The following is a 17794-nucleotide window of genomic DNA, read 5'->3' on the forward strand; positions in this document are numbered from 1 at the left end:
TTTTAAAAAGTATCAAAATGACAACTTTGACTTTTGATGTTAACTTATATCAGTAACCTTGAAGGTGAGGGAAGTAATATAAACCAAAAATGCATTTAGCCAACGGCATAAAAACATTCGCGCACATACGCACAACACACACACACACATACACATGCATGCATCTATATATATAGTTGCCCCCGTGAATGGCCTTCATGAAATCATCATTGGCACCATTAGCCAAAGCTCCATAGGGACTGTGAGGCAATACTTGCATTATCACATGTCATCTAGTCAAAAACCCAGCTGGTTGTCAATGGAGATTATCTCCCTCCAGGCAAAATCTGACTTTGTGTGATCCGGACTTCTTTTCGACATCTGTTTCTGTCACCAAAGAATTACAGCAATTTCTGTCTAGAGTGAGGCTTGTGTAGACCAGTACTGCAACCTAAACCTCTCGAATAAGTGAGCATTTTCCTTACAATTTCTTAACCTGAATAGAGATCCATTATTTATAGATACAGTTTTTCTTTCTCGATTTAAAAATCAATTATTGTAAATAATTTTAGTCACTGCTTATTTAATCATGCTAAGGTAGTAATGATATAATATTTGTGGAAGTAGCCAGGGGACACTTTCATCTCTCCTACCCAACATTAATTGAAACCACCCTGCATGACTGAAAATCAGAGTCTAGGAAATTGAAAGAAAAAGAAAAAAAAAACAAAAGACAAAACCCTGGCATAGGCGTGAGGAAGACTATGGAAATCTACCTACCCAGGAAAGCCAGTATTTTCCCTTTTCATTGCTAGCAAATGTACTGATGATTGAATATATTTATTTTATTTACAATAATAAATACAACCTGGGAGCATGTTTTCAGATTAAATGGCCCATGCCCCGAACAAGGAATTATTTAATTATGCTAACGTATATATATATACACACACACACACACATATATATATATGTATATACACACACACTTTATAGAAGGAATTATTTAATTAATTATTTAATTATGCTAAAAAATATATATGTATATATATCCAGAAATATATAGTAGCCAGAAAAAGGGACAAGTGTGTACTGGCATTTTAAAAACCTCTTCATTTTAGCTCTTGCATTCTCTGTTGGCAGCATCATAATTCCTGCAGTAGCAACTATGACAGCCAAACAAAGGATTAAGGCTGTTTGTGGAAAAGCAGCAGCAGTTGAATTCATAAGCAAGAGAAATTCAATATACTTGTAAATGCCTCTCACAATAGAAAACAAGGGAGATAAAACTCTGAAAAACAGAACTATTTATTTCTCTAAGATTACTTGAATTCTAAAAGTGGTGAAGCCTTTTCATTTGCTGCTTGCAAGATGCCATCTTGGATTTTGACCACATACAGAACAACTCTTGTGGTGTTCACTTTAAATGTATTATAAAATATTATCAAAATAAATTGAAAATAAATTTTTAAAGATGGTGAAAAATTATTACACTCTCCAAACACATTATTTTTACCTTTTTTTGTTCTTTCCCAGTCATATTTTATATGTTTCATGCTAATTCTTCATAAAGATACAAACATAGAGCAGGCAAATTCTTCAAACTATGTTCTCTAAGAGACCTTTAGTTTGTTCAGATTTCTAAGGAGAAATATTTTGCAAATATTGTGAATAGCTGCATATTATTATGTAGAATTAATGTGATTGTCATTTTAAATTATTATTTAGTATGGGGTGTTTCATTTCTTTCCAGTTCCTTCCTATTATAGATAATGCCACAATAAATATCTTCATACAAATAGCTATTTTCTGCTGCTGAATTATTTGCTTCAGACAAATTTCCAAGGAAGTGAGGTTGATGGATCAAATGACATAATATTTTTGTGCTCACCTTAGAGAGACATACTACTTTCTTAAAAGGTTGCTGAAATTGACCTTGTCATCAGCCAAATGTGTGTGTAAGGTGGTTGTTTCTAAATTAGTATTTGTGAGGTGCCCGTTTCTAAATTTTTCTGGTAGATCAGAGTGCATACAGGCAAAGTGGAGGAAGAAGGTACAGAGTAGGAAAGAAGGGAGGTACATGAAAGGATAATAATGAGTGTTCAAGAGAGGATGGTTGAATGAACAAATAGATAACTGGACTATTCAAATGTTCAACTCCTTGCTTGGAAGAAAAAGTAGCCTAGCGTTTGCCTAGCACAGTGAGTGGTTACAGTTTCTTCCAAAGGTTGGCTCAATAATAGAGTAAGCGTTGGCTTCCTATTAGCTTTAAAGTAGAAATAAGATGCTCTTTTCACTATGATTTTTTTATTATAATTGACCGTGAACTGCCTTAATACCACTATCATAGGACAATACACTTTATCATCATTTCCAATCTTTAACTAAATCCATTTCTAAGGCAATTACCTGTCTACTATTGACTGGCCATCTGTTTCCCCAGTAATTACACGAACATATCACTTAGCAACAGGATGCACTTTTCTTCCATATTCCCATAGAACAACATGGTTATGGTTTTAAAGCAAGGAAATACTGAAGTCCTCTGTTATTGCAAATAAATGTATAGTCACATGCTCCGTGCACATCTGTGTGAATGGATATGGCTGTATGCTCCTTTTATCCCTGGTTGCTGCAGTTAACAAGAGGAAAAAGATATTTGCTTGGATATCTCATAATTACCAACAACAGCCACTACAGTGACTATTGGAGACACTATTAGTATAATTTGCAAAAACTTTACGTACATTACTTAATCCTTAGACCAATCTAAGATAAGCTAGGTATTTTTATACCTAACAAAGCGGGTTTATCCTATTCAGAGATAAAGAAATGGAGGCTTAGAGAATTTAATATCCCTAAGGTCATAGAGAAAGTGACAGAATTGGAACTCTAAACCAGAATTACCCACTCAAAAGTCCATGTTCTTAACTACTGTGCCCTTCGAGTTGATCACAAAATTAGTTCATTTACCACTTGGGCATCTTGGTGTTTTCTGACCAATTTCATATAGATTAACAATGAAGGGGGGATTTAAAAGTGCCTCTGGTTCCCTCTTTAGACTCATTCAGATGTTTCTTTGTTCTCTTGCCAGTACCTGGATCAGTCCTTGCAGTTGAGTTTAGGGCCTGTGGACACTGCTTTGGGTACGGAGAAATTCCCAGATCCTAGCATAGATAGCAAATGTCTTTGTCCAGGGAGTTTTTTCTCCTTATCCAAAGTAAAGTAAGTATCTTTAGTAAAATAACTAGCTATTAAGTTTCTGTAAATAAACTGACACTTTTACTTTCCTCTTTCATGCTACACAGCTTCACTTAGGTAATCTTAAGCATTTCAAACTCAAAAGATCCCAAACCAAACTCAATTCTTTTTCTTTCTGACCTTTCCCATACTCCTAAAATGTCTCTGGTCCAAGGACCCCTGCTACTGTGAATGGCACGACAAGAGTTAGGTTTGCTCAATAGAACCTAGTGAATATAATTATCTATGATTCCTCTCTCTCATCTACTCACAGCTCCAATTCTATTACCAAGCCAGTTTACCACCCCCAACCTTTCACTTACCTCCATCCCCAGGCTACCAATACATCTTTCAAAATATTATTTCATTTTACTGTTTTACAGTGTTATATTAGTTTCAGGTGTACAATACAGTGATTCAGCAATTCCATACATTATCCAGAGCCTATCACTCTCTGTAATTAACCAATATGTCTCGCTGTAGTTATTATGGAAGTCCCCAAATTGATATTCCTACACCTACTCTTGGCCTAGGCTATCTACTCAGTTACTTCATTGCAACTGGAGAAACCTTTCTAAAATGCATGTCTGGTCTTTTTACTTCCCTGATAAATAGCAGGTAATTCCACATTGTCCTTAAAATTAACTTTGAATTTCTCTCTCTCGGGTTCACATAGCCCTTCATAGATGGTTTCTGCATCACTCTCCAGCCTCACTTCTGGAGATGAATGAGTCTTCTGCATTCCAAGTACATCAACTCACTTCTTGGTCCTGAATAGATCATCTTACTTACAGGCCATTGCACTGACTGTTTCTCAAGCCTCCATTGTCCAACCACTAATCCTACCTAATTCACTCACTCTCATCCTTTCCAACACTCAATGCTGAAATTACTTCCTCCAGAAAGCTTTCCTAAACACTCTGGGTCAGAATAAATGCCCCTCCTAGGAGCCCCTATAACAGCTTAGACTTCCTTCATTGTTGCATCTGTTACACTATTTTGCAGTCACTCCCACTGTCACAGTCCCACACCATCACTGTAGTGAAAAGCAATCTTGGCCATAACAATATCTCTAGGAACTGGGACAAATAGTAGATGGAAGCTCCATTTCTTGGATGATTGACTAGTTGGCTAAATAAATAGTAATGTTAAGAAATCAGGGTCTGAAAACTAGTATACCTAGACATGAACATTTTTATCTTGGCTTCATATCATGAACTTTTTGGTTTTCTTTCTTCATCTTGACTAGATCATATGGGCAAGAATTTGCAAATAGTTCTTTGATCTGGCAATGAGGAGAGGTGTTAATAGAAAGTTTGGGTAGGGTCTAAGAAGGAAAAACACTAATGACTTCTATCAACATACACCAAAAATACATGCTTTATCAGCCCTCAGTTTCCAACTATTTAAGAAAAAGATTATGAACAATAGGCAAAGCTGCTAATGCAAATTTCCATACAGAAATTCTTGACTCCTGTGTAGAAACAAACGGCAGGATGCTCTGCCATGTTGGTCCTGTCCTGGTGATGGGTGGCTGTGGTGTGAAAGAGCTCTCTCACCAGCTGTCTGGATTTAGGCAATTCATTCCAACCAGGCATTTAGGCTTCAGTTTTCTTATCTGTAAAATGGGTGATTGTACTCTCCTACCTCAAATTGGTCTCCATGAGGTCTACTATTACTGGTTTCTTTAAAACTCTTCTTAAGTTTCTTGAACATTCACAGCCTATTGTCTTCATTTCTGCTATTCTCCTTTATCTGGAATCTCCTTTTATATACTCCTTCTTGTAAGGTAGCTCCTAGTCTGTCCAAGGACTCAAGTATCAAGTGCTCCAGAAAACCTCCTATGATCTAAGTGAGATTAAGTGCCAATTTCCTCAGCTCCATTTGTCATGGAGCACTGACAACACTGTCATGCTGCTCTATTATTTTTGGTTTACTTCCCTGAGTCTCTAAATTGGCTGGAAGGTTAACATCAATAGTAAAAATAATGATGAGCATTCATGAATCCTTACTATGTGCCAAGCACTCTGCCAAACTCTTTCCATGCACTTTAATCATCACCGTAGATCTATTAATCCCCACTTTATACATGAGAAAATCCAGGTTTAGAGACGTTAACTTCTAAGTATGTGACAAAAACTGAGTTTCAAGCACCATCCATTCAATTTCAGAGTCCAAATGCTTAACCATTATGCTATATTAACTCTTCTTGAGAGAAAATTCTGTCCTATTTATCTGTGTACTATACACACTTAGCACACAGAAGCTAAGTAAATGTTAGGGAATTGGGCAAGCAGTTGAATGAATAAACAAATGAATTAATGAATATGGCAAAGAAGCAATAATAAAACAGTAAAAAGAATAACAATAATAATATCAACTGGAGATTAAATAATGGAATAATATCAAACATGGTGAAAAAATTTGAGAAATCTTATATACATATTATTGCCGTGGTTTCTGGTCTTTAATTGCCTACTTGTTAAAAAGGTGATTAAAAGTTAAAATTAAAAATTTTTATAACAGTATTTCCAATACATCTTTCCTTATTTTGAGCTAAAATGTTTGTTATAGTGCTACTCAACATATAGTTTGTGCTAATCAAGTGTTAATTTTACTGAGCAAATGCCCCAAATGATGTTTCGTATAATATGCCAAGTCTCAACCAAAGGGGCACTACCTTTGCATTTTCTAAGTCCTCAGGAACATTCTTTGGTTACATCTCCAATATATTGGCTCAAAAGATAATCCATCACAGAGAGATGACTAGCATAGCCTTGTCTTCAAGCAGAAGACAGATAAACTTAAAGAAGTGTGCTTTGTGGGCACCTGGGTGGCTCAGTCGGTTAAGTGTCTGCCTTCAGCTCAGGTCATGATCCCAGAGTCCTAGGATCAAGTTCTGCATAGGGGTCTCTGCTCAACAGGGAGTCTGCTTCTCCCTCTGCCCTTTCCCCCTGATTGTGATCTTTCTTTGTCTCTGTGTGTGTATGTGTGTGTCTCTCTCCCTCAAATTAAAAAAAAAAAAAAAAAAAAGTGTGCTTCGCTTTGTATTTATTCCAATCTCCAAGTTTTTCCACACCAGGAGAAGAAGGAGATGAAGCAGGAAGAAGAGAATGAGGAAGAAAAGGAGGAAGAGAAGAAAGATAAGGAGAAAGAAGTGAAGAAAGAGGGAGAGGAAGAAGAGAAACTGGAAGAGGAAAAGGTGCAAGATAAACAAGAGAAAGAAGAAATAGAGAAAGTGGAGAGAGGAGAGGAGATGAGAAAAAAGAACAGAAGCAGGTGAAAGAGAAGGCAAGCCTCTCCCCAAATGATACCTTCCTTTACTTTAGAAGTCCTATGAACTGTGGGAGAAGCCCTAGCCTAAGAGCAGAAGGACAGGGTCCAGGTTGGCCTTCTCTTGCCTCAGGGACCCTGAGTATTATCTTTGTGAAGATAAAACAAGAGAATTGAACTAAAATCTTCCAAGATTTCTTCCAGGTATAAAATATTAATAAGTTTACTGAAAGCCCTGTTTTCAATTCTTTTAAATCCTGACTGAAGAATGTATATTATAGATAATTTCAGTGTTTCTCAGGCAGCATGAGAAAAATCCATCAGTAGAATCAGACTGTGTTTGTTAATTTTCTGTGTCAACTTTACTGGGCTATAGCGTGAACAGTCTGGGCTACAATGATCAAACATTTTTAGGGGTGGGGTATTTCTGGATAATAGTATCATTTGAATAAGTAGACTGAATAAGGCAGATTGCCTTCCTTAATGTGGTGGTCCTCAGTCAGTTATCTGAAGGCTCAAATAAAACAAAAGTGCTGACCTCTCCTGAGTAAGAGTGCACTCTTCCTGTCTGACTGTTGAGCTGAGATATTACTGTTTTCCTGCCTTTGGGCTCAAACTAAAATTAGGCTCTTCTTGGGTGTCAAGCATGCTAGCTTTTGGACTGGCACTTATGCTATCAGTCATCTTGCTTCCCAGGCCTTTGGACTTGAACTGGAATTACATCATTGCTTCTTCTGGATCTCCAGATTACTTATTATAGATTTTGGGACTTCTCAGCCTCCATAATGACATAAGCCAATTCCTTATAATAGATCTATCTATCTATCTATCTATCTATCTATCTATCTATCTATATTAGTTCTTATACATTATTTTATATATATATGAATTCTAATATATATATGAATATATATATAATGAATTCTAACATAAATTTTACTAGTTCTGTTCCTCTGGAGAACCCTGATTGAACACAGATCATTTAAAAGAAATGAATAAGCAAGGCTTGATAATTTCTCTCCTTCTCTGGAACTATTAAGACTTCCCCAGCTAATTTCATAGATATGATATTCCCATAAGAACTAGGATTCAGTTTATAGCAAGCTATCTATATCATGGAGCATCCAGTGAGCTACCTCAGAAATCATAGATAGCCAGAGTTCCTTTGGTACTTAAGTTAGAATTTCCTGAAACTCTAGGGCTCTAAGCCCCTAAACCCTGCTCTATGGCTCCTTAACACCATGTAGCAGTTTCCAAAATGTTGAACCTTCAATCTGCAGTGTGTCTCCCTCTTTTAATAGGCTGTTCAACAGACATTCATCTTTCTTCTAAAATAAATACTGAACTGATCAATTTAACTTTTTTTTTCAGATAAATGCACTGCAAATCATTAATCTTATTGGAAATATTTGGGGGAGTTCTTTGAATAGTGTAATACTTGATTATGTTACCCTTTATGACTTTCAGCATATCCGTAGAAAGACAATGAAAATTTATTATCTAGAATTCTTTATTCCAAACACATTAAAGACTTTCTGTTATAGGAACTGTCAGGGAGAAAGTAACATACAACATCTGTATGCCATAAAAAAAGAGAAAGAATTTTTTGAAATTGTGATACTCTGATTCCCAAATACTTTTCAAAGATTTATAAAAGGCCTTGAATTTAACTATAAGATATAGCAGAAAAATTATTTCTGATTACATGCTACTCTTGCCTTTTAATAGGGTTTAAATTGGATCACTGATCTAAAATATTAATTTTGAAAATTATTTCACAAAAAATAAGATTAAATAGTTGATGCTTTTAACTATGGTCTTTAGAAACAGCCAAATGATATTAAAACTTGTTCTTCATTGTATTTTTGTTCTAAATAATCTCTATTAGGATGATTATTGCTAATATTTGAGTTAACCAAAGAAGCAATTAATTCTACTCGTAATAAATTACAATGAATTAAACCTATAAGAACTTTTCATTTTAAAATTTTACATAACAATTGCATGATGTCTCCTTCACTAAGGAAAGTAGTTTCAGCTATGGATTTAAGTGTAATATTTAAAATGAGCTAATTCCCCATTAACTTTTCATCTATTTTATTTTTCTTGGGGAGATTTCAGTTTTGATATTGTGGCAGTGAAATATGTCCCAGAATTTATCATTTCTTAAGAACAAATGGCAAATGCAACAATCCAAAGATTTCTGTCCAGGTTTAGGGGTAATAAAAATAGTAGAACCAACTAGACAACAGAACTTCCACCACTAAATAATACTCCTTTCACGGTGCCCAACAATTTAGGGATAGAACATACTTACCCAAAGTCTTTACCTCACACATGATTCAGATTAGAATTCGATAAGTAGTTGCTGAGAAATTAGTGCTACACTGGACTGTGAACAACATAAAAATAGAGATTGTAAGTAAACTAAGAAAAATAGCCCTTTGAAAAGAGGAAAAATGTGCAAATAAAAAGACCGAAGTCAGCAGTAAGAAACACTGTAGAATTATGGCTGACTGTATAATTAGAGACTGACATTTCCATAGAAAGTAGTTATCAGGAAATATAGAGTCAACATGAATCTGAGAAGTCCAAGTTTGGTCATATTTAGAGTCTGGATATCTGTGTAGGTCTACTTCCCAAGTGTGTGCTATTGGACCTACTATTAGAAAAACTACCACTTTTACCTTGAAGGTCAGTAACACAGAAAATGGAAATTTCCTTATAAATCAGCTTATCCAACTTTCAATCTCTTTTGAATTACTGACCGTGAGCCAAATAAATAAGAATTACATATTATAAAATGGTTTCCAATTCAGATTCATGCATAGAATTTTAAGGTCCTGTGGCAATATACACAGAGCTGAGTCATAACCCAAACCCTGTATTTTGAGGATGTGATCAGTATACCACTTATGCAAACAAAATCATTAATCAAACAACAGATTGACAGTATGCATCATATATGCATCATATATGATAAACATTTAAGCCATAATCCCTCAAGGACATTATGAATTTAATATTGAGCACAGAAATAATTAGTTTCTATAAGTAATCAGTTTCTATAAGTAAACTTCTATAAGAAGTTAGGAGAAGGGCAATATCATATTGAGTTTAAGATTCCTTGTAGCTTTTTTCAATTAGCACACATATGTAGACTGTTTTATTAGGTCAGACTTTATCAAAGTAAGCTTTCCTAGCATTATTCCTGTGTGTGTGTGTGTGTGTGTGTGTGTGTGTGTGTGTGTGAAAGAGAGAGAGAGAGAAGGCCAGATTTGGTTAGTGGGTCATGTGAGTTGAATATTAACAGTCACTGGAAACCCAATCAACAGTATCTAGTGTATACTTACTATGTGTAGGACACTGAGCTTGCTATTTTCAAAGCCATCTTTATGCTCTACATTGACCATAGTGAGGGAACGAGGCATGGGAAATCTGCTTCAGCCATGAAGACCCTTTAAGTTACCATCAAACTTGAATGACGATATTGTTACAAAGTCATGGGTGATTTTTTTCTTGCCATTGTGATTTTTATTTGGTACTCAATGAAAGAGGTCTTTCAGACTTGGATTTTTGTCATATGTCACTCTTATGCATACAAAAATAAAAGAACATAAGTGAAAGAAATGCATTAAGATACTTCTAAGGTAAAGATGATTACATCACAATTGTCAGTGGTTCTTAGCAATCATAAGACAATCCTGATTTCAAAAATGCTAAAAGGGGGCGGGGGGATAAGCAACAACAAATAACATGTACCCAGGATAAACAACAACAAATAATAGGTACCATGTAACACCACCTTGCTTAAGATACAGAACAAGTCCTGACATCATTAAACCTTGTATACACCTCCCTTGCCACACTTTCCTCATCTCCATACAAGATAATTACTACTTTGAATTTGAATTTGGTATTCATCATTTCCTTATTTCTCTCTACAGTTTTACTTAATATATGCCCAATATAGACTGTGTGTATATATATATATTTTCAACACAGCTTGGCTCTGAGAAGTCCTACCAAGCTCTGTTTAGGCTATCATTGTCATCCCAGCTTATTTGGCCGTGGGAAATATGTCCAAAGTAACATCTATTAATTTCTGAAGAAGCACTGTTCTGAGCAATTCACCTGGGAAACACTGGCATGTCAAATGTGTAAGGAATTGCTGAGAGAATAGGGTGGACAGGCAGATTGAGGCCAGATTGTAGGAAAACCTGAATGGCACATGAGGGAACTTGGATTTTTCCTGATAGTGTCAGAGCCATCTGGTCTGCTTTAAAGGACATGGCATGGTCTGACCTGTGCTTCAGGAGAGTTTCTCTGGCACTGGGAAGATGGATTAATATGGAGGGATATTGGAGGTAGGAAAACTAATTAGGAGACAAATAGCAGTCAGTAGCCCAGTGAAAGGTGATAAGGGTATGAACGAGGCCAGAGGCAGCAGTTAGAATAGGTATAAATGGGTAGAGGAGGGACAGTCATAGTTACCAAAGTTGGTGAAGATCAAAGGTGAGGAGATGAATGTTTACAAGACAAATCAGAGGATATGAGCTTAAGTGACTAAAGGAAAAAAAAAAGTGTTACCTTTAGAAGAAAAGAAAAGGAAAGTCAGGAAGAAAAACTTCTACGTATTTTTTAGAAAAAATATTGTTTACTTTGGACATAGAATGAGATACAACCACCCAATCATTCAGTAAGTTTAAATGTCAATCATCATGGCTAACTAAGATGTCCCTTGTTTGTATTTCCCCCAACAACAACAATTTGGTATCCACTCATAGACTAAAGTGCCTCCATGGAAGTTGTGGAATCCAGCACACATGCCAATGCACCCAGGAGAAGTCTCATCCATCCATGCATCAGGTAATAAGCATGTAGACAGTCCTCGCTGTGAATCTGCAATGGCCCATGAACCACCTCCAGCTCTTCTCAGCTATGGTCCAGACAGGCCCTGGACCACATTGTACAAGAGAGCCTCTGTGGAAGTCCAGATTTCCAGCAGAAAAGTTCCAGCACACCAATGGAGCAAACTTATATAAGTTTGCACACACTGGAGGGAGCAGTTTGTAAAGAGTGGAGGTGACTACTACTTAAAATGTGAAAACAGCAGTGCAAGAATTCAAGACTTCAAGGAAAATGGTGGTGATGGTTACACAACAATATGAAAGTACTTAAAACATTGAATTGTATACTTACAAATAGTTAAGATAGCAAATTTTATGTGTTTTGCCTCAATAAAAGAAATTGGGAAAAACTAAATGTATACCTGTTTCCTCCCTCTACTTCCCTTTCCTTCCTTCCCTCCCCTTCCATCCCTTTCCTCCCTCTCTCCCTACCCCCTCCTTTCCTTCCTTGTGGGAACCAAGCAAAAAGAAAATCAAGCCTGGGATATTGAAGCCAGCCCTCCTAGCACCCTTTCAGCATATCTCCTCACAAAATATTTTATCAATTAAAGGAAAGAAAAAAAGTAAATTTACCTTGGAGAAACTAGGCAGCTGACACCATCTTAAACACATATTTAAAGTTAATACACAGATAATAAGATAAATTGACATTGTGTGGCTCCTGATAGGACATAATGAGAAGAATACAGGGCCACTTCTATGGTATTTCAGTCAAAGATGCAAAACCTGAGTCTAATTATGAGAAAGTGTTGGGCAAGCCTGAACTGAGGGAAGCTTATAAAATGGCCCTGTATGTTTAAAAAGACAAGGTCATGACAGTAAAAGAAAATTGAGGAACAGCTCCAGTTTGAAGGAGACTCAGGAGACATGACATGGATATAATATGTGATGCTACCTTGGGTTGTTTCACCATAAAAGACGTTACTGAGATGATGAAACTTGGCTGAGTCTGTGGGCAAAGAGAATGTGGGAGTTATTTTGTACTATTCTTTCAGTATAACTTTTCTGTAAGTTTGAAGTTATTTCAAAAGAAAAAAGGAAATTTACCATGACAAAATTAAACAAACAAAAAAAAAATGGATAAAGAAAATGTGATATATATATACACAATGGAATATTATTCAGCCATGAGAAAGACGAAATCCTGTCATTTGCAATAATAACATTGATGGATCTTGAAGGCTCTATGCTAAGTGAAGTAAGTCAGACAGAGAAAGACAAATACTATATCATATCACTTATTTAAAAAACCCAAATGCGGGCAGCCCCGGTGGCGCAGTGGTTTAGTGCCGCCTGCAGCCCAGGGTGTGATCCTGGAGACCCAGAGTTGAGTCCCACATCGGGCTTCCTGCATGGAGCCTGCTTCTCCCTCTTGCTGTGTCTCTGCCTCTCTCTTGCTCTCTCTGAATAAATAAATAAATAAATCCTTTAAAAAAATATCTTCTTAAAAATAAAAAAATAAAAAAATAAAAATAAAAAACCCAAATGCATAGAAACAGAGACTAGAATGGTGGTTACCAGGAGCTGGGAGCAGGAAGGAATGGGGGATGTTGGTCAAAGGGCACAAAACTCTAGTTATAAGCTGAATAAATTCTGGGGATAGAATAATAACATGGCGTTTATAGTTAACAGTACTGTAGCATATACTTGAAGTTTACTAAGAGAACAGATCTTAAATGTTCTCACTACAAAAAAGAAATGGCAATCATGTTAGGTAATGGAGGTGCTAACTAACGCTACTGTGGTGATCATTTTGCAATGTATAAGTGTTGTACAACATGTTGTACACTTTAAATTTACTCATTGTTATGTTTCCATTGTATCTCAATAAAGCTGGAAAAAATAATTTTACATATCTACTATATTCCAGGCAATGTACTAGGTGCTCAACATACAATTGTGAAAAAGACAAAGGCCCTCTTGTAGAGTAAGGAATAAGAGGTAAAATTTACCACAGGTGATTTTATTTTATTTTTTTTTTAAGATTTTACTTATTTATTTGAGAGAGAGACAGCACATGAGTGAGGGGGAGGGGCAGAGGGAGGAAGAAGCAGACTCCCCATTGAGCAGGGAATCAGATGCAGGGCTCAATCCCAGGACCCCAGGATCATGACCTGAGCTGAAGGCAGATGCTTAACTTACTTAGCCACCCAGAAGCCCCCACCACAAGTGATTTTAGAATGTTCATGTTCAAATAATATTTCAGAAAATAAGAGTATTTAACAAGGTGACAAAAATGAGATACTTTAAAAAAATAGTCCTGTGTGCACACACACACACAAAAGTAAAATCAGTGAAGACAGATGAGTGTGATAAACATGGATGTCCATAAGATACAAGAAGCAGTAAATCTATCTGTTTCTTTGCTTCATTTGAACAGAGATGGGTAATTAGAAGACAAAATGAGATACCAAGTTTCTACTCTTGGAAGAAAACCAATTAGCAGTAGGATTATCACCAAGAAATGACAGCATAAGGGCCTGACAAAGGGACTTAGAATCCTGAATCACTCCTCACATCCCAAAAGTAATATAAAGAAATAAACTTCCCTAACAGAAGTGGCACTACCCTACCTGGAGGTCAGAGCTGCAAGACCAGGAACACAATGTAGAATATTTTCTTTCCATTTGCATAAATATGCAAATCCAAGCAGGAGTGTTTAAGAACTTCTGTGGTACATATGGCGATGTCCTGGAGTCAGCATGCACCAGCTCATGAGAGCCTATTGCTAAATTTTCAGGAACTTTGCAATCTGGTTTTTAAAGTGCACCTTACTAAACAGTAAATCATATAAACTTACAATTAAGTTTCATTTTTAAAAAGCAATAAATACTTAAAATTTATCACTTTCAAATTTAAATTTTACTATTATCCTGTGCTCTTGAGGTTTTTTGAGGTTTTTATACCTACTCTTATCTGTACAGTGGAATAAAATAATGACGTATGACTGCACATTTCTGCCCAACTCCATGTTCAGTGACATCATGTTGGTAGCTTGGAATTGGTCAAAGTGGGAGTATTTACAACATAGAAATTGGTAAATGCTACAAATCAGGGTTGGTTCCTCACTTTGTTGTCTGTCTAGACTTAAGAAAGTAATAAAGTACAGTGGGCCAGAGACATCAAGTAGCTAGCCCAAAGTTACACAACAAGTAAGGGCCAAGTTTTGATCCTGGGCAGTTTTTCTCCACACTCATGAAACTTAGCCAGATTTTATGCCAGTAGACTCCTCCAGGCTTGAGATAAGGTTGCCTCTCTGAGCAAGCAAGGAGGCTAATTCTAATAGGACCTGAGAATCTCATCACCTTCAAACACCACATTCACCCTGTCTCCTACCAGTCTGTTCACCATCCTTCACCTGACTTAATATTCCCACCATCAGTGCTATTCTGTGTAACTGCTGTTGTCTTACATTTGAAAAGCAGGGCAGTCATTTTTAAAATGTACTCATGGCATGGCAGTGGTCAGGATCTGGGGTGTGGATGGACATTTCTCTGCTAGGGAAGAATTCTCAGGCCTCTTCTCACCAAGCAGCTTCACATGAATCCATGTATTACTTACTTTTTTAAAAGCTACAAAAACTGACTCTAAGGTTTTAAACTGTAAGGAAATATATTCATGAGTGAAAGTGAGTTTGCTGGGAGTAGAGGAGGGGATGCAAAATCACCAACTCAGGGTTATAGGTCTTAGATGATTGGATGAAGTGAGGCAGGCCCCTTCAGAGGAGGCACTGATGGAGCTCCTGAAGAAAACGGGCAAGGAATGAAGTAGGGAAACAGAAATGGTGCAGCATCAATACTCAACTTTGCAAACCCTACAGTTTTAATTAGGGCAGAAAGATTATAAGATGCTTCTAGGCTGAGGCCCTCTGGTTTCAGATGGGTAAAACCTACTCGCATGCAGAAGGCCGATATTCCTTACTCTGACTTCTAGAGCTTTTATGTTCTCTCTTTGATCATTTTTTTTTAACTTTTCCCTGATGTTTGTCCTCGATTTAATTAACCTATCTATTTCCCCACCAATGAGGCAAGACTCTCCAAGGCCAGCCTATTCCTATAGTTAAGATGCGTCAAACTAGGGGGCACCTAGGTGGTTCAGTAAGCTAAGCGTCTGCCTTGGGCTCAGCTCATGATCTCCGGGTCTTGGGATTCAGCCCTGTGTCAGGCTCCCTGCCTAGCGAGGAGTCTGCTTCTCCTTATCCCTCTGCCTTTCCCCTTCACCTGCTTGTTCTCTTTCTCTCTCAAATAAATGAACAAAATCTTTCTAAATAATTTTTTTAAGATGCATCAACTATTAGTAAAAGTTCAATCAATATATGTATAGGCTACCAATTACTATTTTGATGGCATCATTAGATTTTTCTTTAATTCATATGACTTGCTTGGATAATCATTTGACCAAATTTTTTGGTTGTTTTGATACCAGATAGGCATATTCAAATAAAGTTATTCAATTATGTCTTATCTGCTTTTTTTTCAGATTGAGTGTCCTGATATATCTAACTTCTATGCCCAGAAAGTATTTTCTGGTGACTCACTAATTTTCCTTGCATTCCTGTGAACTTTCTCACAATATTCACATCCTTCATGTTTGGGACATAGAACTTCAGGCAAGTCTATAGTAATACAAGATTTTTGGTATATTACAAAGGCCAGAAATTCAATGATTTCCAAATACATGTACTCTGTGTATGTGTGTATGCACATGTAGGTATATGTGTATTTATATGAATACATTTGATGTTATAGAAATAGAACATCTGGTATTTTCATCCAGTTGTTTGACATTATGTAGTTACTATAATCCAGCCAGCTATGTGCTGTAGGTCACTTTTTTCTTTTTTGTTCATTGATGGGTGTAACATGCAGATAATCAAAAGATTTGTTGTGATCAAGACAGAGTACATCTATCATTTCTCCTTGATCTACCATATTAGATTAGCTTAAAAGGATTTGGTTTTAAGTAGGATACATTAGTCATTATCCACTAAGTACCTTCTTGTCTTCAAGTTATTTGCAAATTGATTATATCAGGGTTTCTGCCAGTATTTTCTTAAGGATCCAAGTGAAGGTTACTTGTCTGCTCTGCTTGTTATATGACTCGTGACTTCATTTAGTCCTCTACTGGTGACAGATTTCCCTGTTAACACTTCAAGATAAAACCTTTAGGGAACCTGACATATGAATAAAAGGAATGCATTAAAACCAAGGTTGGTGGATTGTTACTATTATTAGAGTTCCTACATATGAAACTCTGCCAGTATTGCAAATGCATACTGAATTCTTAAAATTACCATTGCCATTCTTAGTTGTGTATTTAATATCAGACTTAGCAAGATTGTGAAACTTCTAAGGTTTTCCACTTTACATGTGGATTAAATTTATATAATAAAGTCAGTGTTATTTCATGAATGGTGTGATTGATACACAATAATATGTTATTTCCTAAGATAAGTGTCTGCACTTAAAAATTAAGTTAATTTTACATATCGATATATCTAGAAACATGTTATAAAAGGATTAGGAATGGATGTAGGCATCTCATAGACCTGGTTCGAATCTCAGCTGGCCCACCTACAAGCTGTGTGACTGTCAACAAGTAACCTAAGCTCTTGAAACCTCAGTTTCTTCATTAATAAGTCAGGGTAGTATTATCTATCTTATCAATTTATAATGAGCTTAAAGGATATCACATATTTAAGTTAACAATATCTGGCACATAGTAACTGATAAACAAACATTAGAGTTCTAAAGATTCATAGGTTTTCTAAAGAGGGATGAGAACTATGATCGATAAATCTGCTAAACCATTTTGAACAATTGTTTGCTCAGTTCATTAGCACAGGGACAATGTGATGATATGCGAATCACCTTTATGTGGTTTCTGGGACACAATTGGTCCAGTTGGATGGAGTCAGATTAACATTGTATTATTGATGCCATCAGATTGGGCAGAACTATCCATATAGGATAACTATCCAACATACATGAGCTCTGAGATTACTTTTAGACATGGATTGAACAGTATTCAGATTATAGGCACAAATAGAAAATTGATATAGGCTCTAATCAAATGACCGAACTCATAAATTAACATCATTCACTACATACCAGTTCTATTTAGAGTAACACATTGCTAATAATTCACCAGAAATCCTTCAAATGAAAGCTAGGACCCCTACCTATCCTGCCCAGCTTAAAAAGTGAGCCTCAACACTCTCTGGGCTTTTATCAGAAGATTATAGGGTTGCTCCTATCCTAAAGATGGCTATAATCATTATTATCATCAATATGTGAATAAATACATTAAGGCCCATAAAGGCAGGGCCCTTGAATATATTGATCACCAACATATCTCTAGCACTCAGAGAAAAATGTAATATATATGGGTCC

The 17794-nt window shown here is 36.3% G+C and overlaps 1 long non-coding RNA gene across 1 annotated transcript; it reads right to left on the reverse strand.

Moving 5' to 3' along the window:
• Positions 1-1095: 1095 nt before the first annotated feature.
• Positions 1096-12630, reverse strand: LOC111092447. The gene is made up of 3 exons (XR_005378180.1): positions 9846-12630; positions 8810-8884; positions 1096-2611 (listed from the first exon to the last, which is right to left on the reverse strand). It is a non-coding gene; the product is annotated as an uncharacterized LOC111092447 (long non-coding RNA).
• Between the last annotated feature and the right edge of the window lie 5164 nt (positions 12631-17794).

The sequence above is a fragment of the Canis lupus genome, chromosome 25 (assembly GCF_011100685.1).
Source record: "Canis lupus familiaris isolate Mischka breed German Shepherd chromosome 25, alternate assembly UU_Cfam_GSD_1.0, whole genome shotgun sequence".
NCBI lineage: Eukaryota > Metazoa > Chordata > Mammalia > Carnivora > Canidae > Canis > Canis lupus.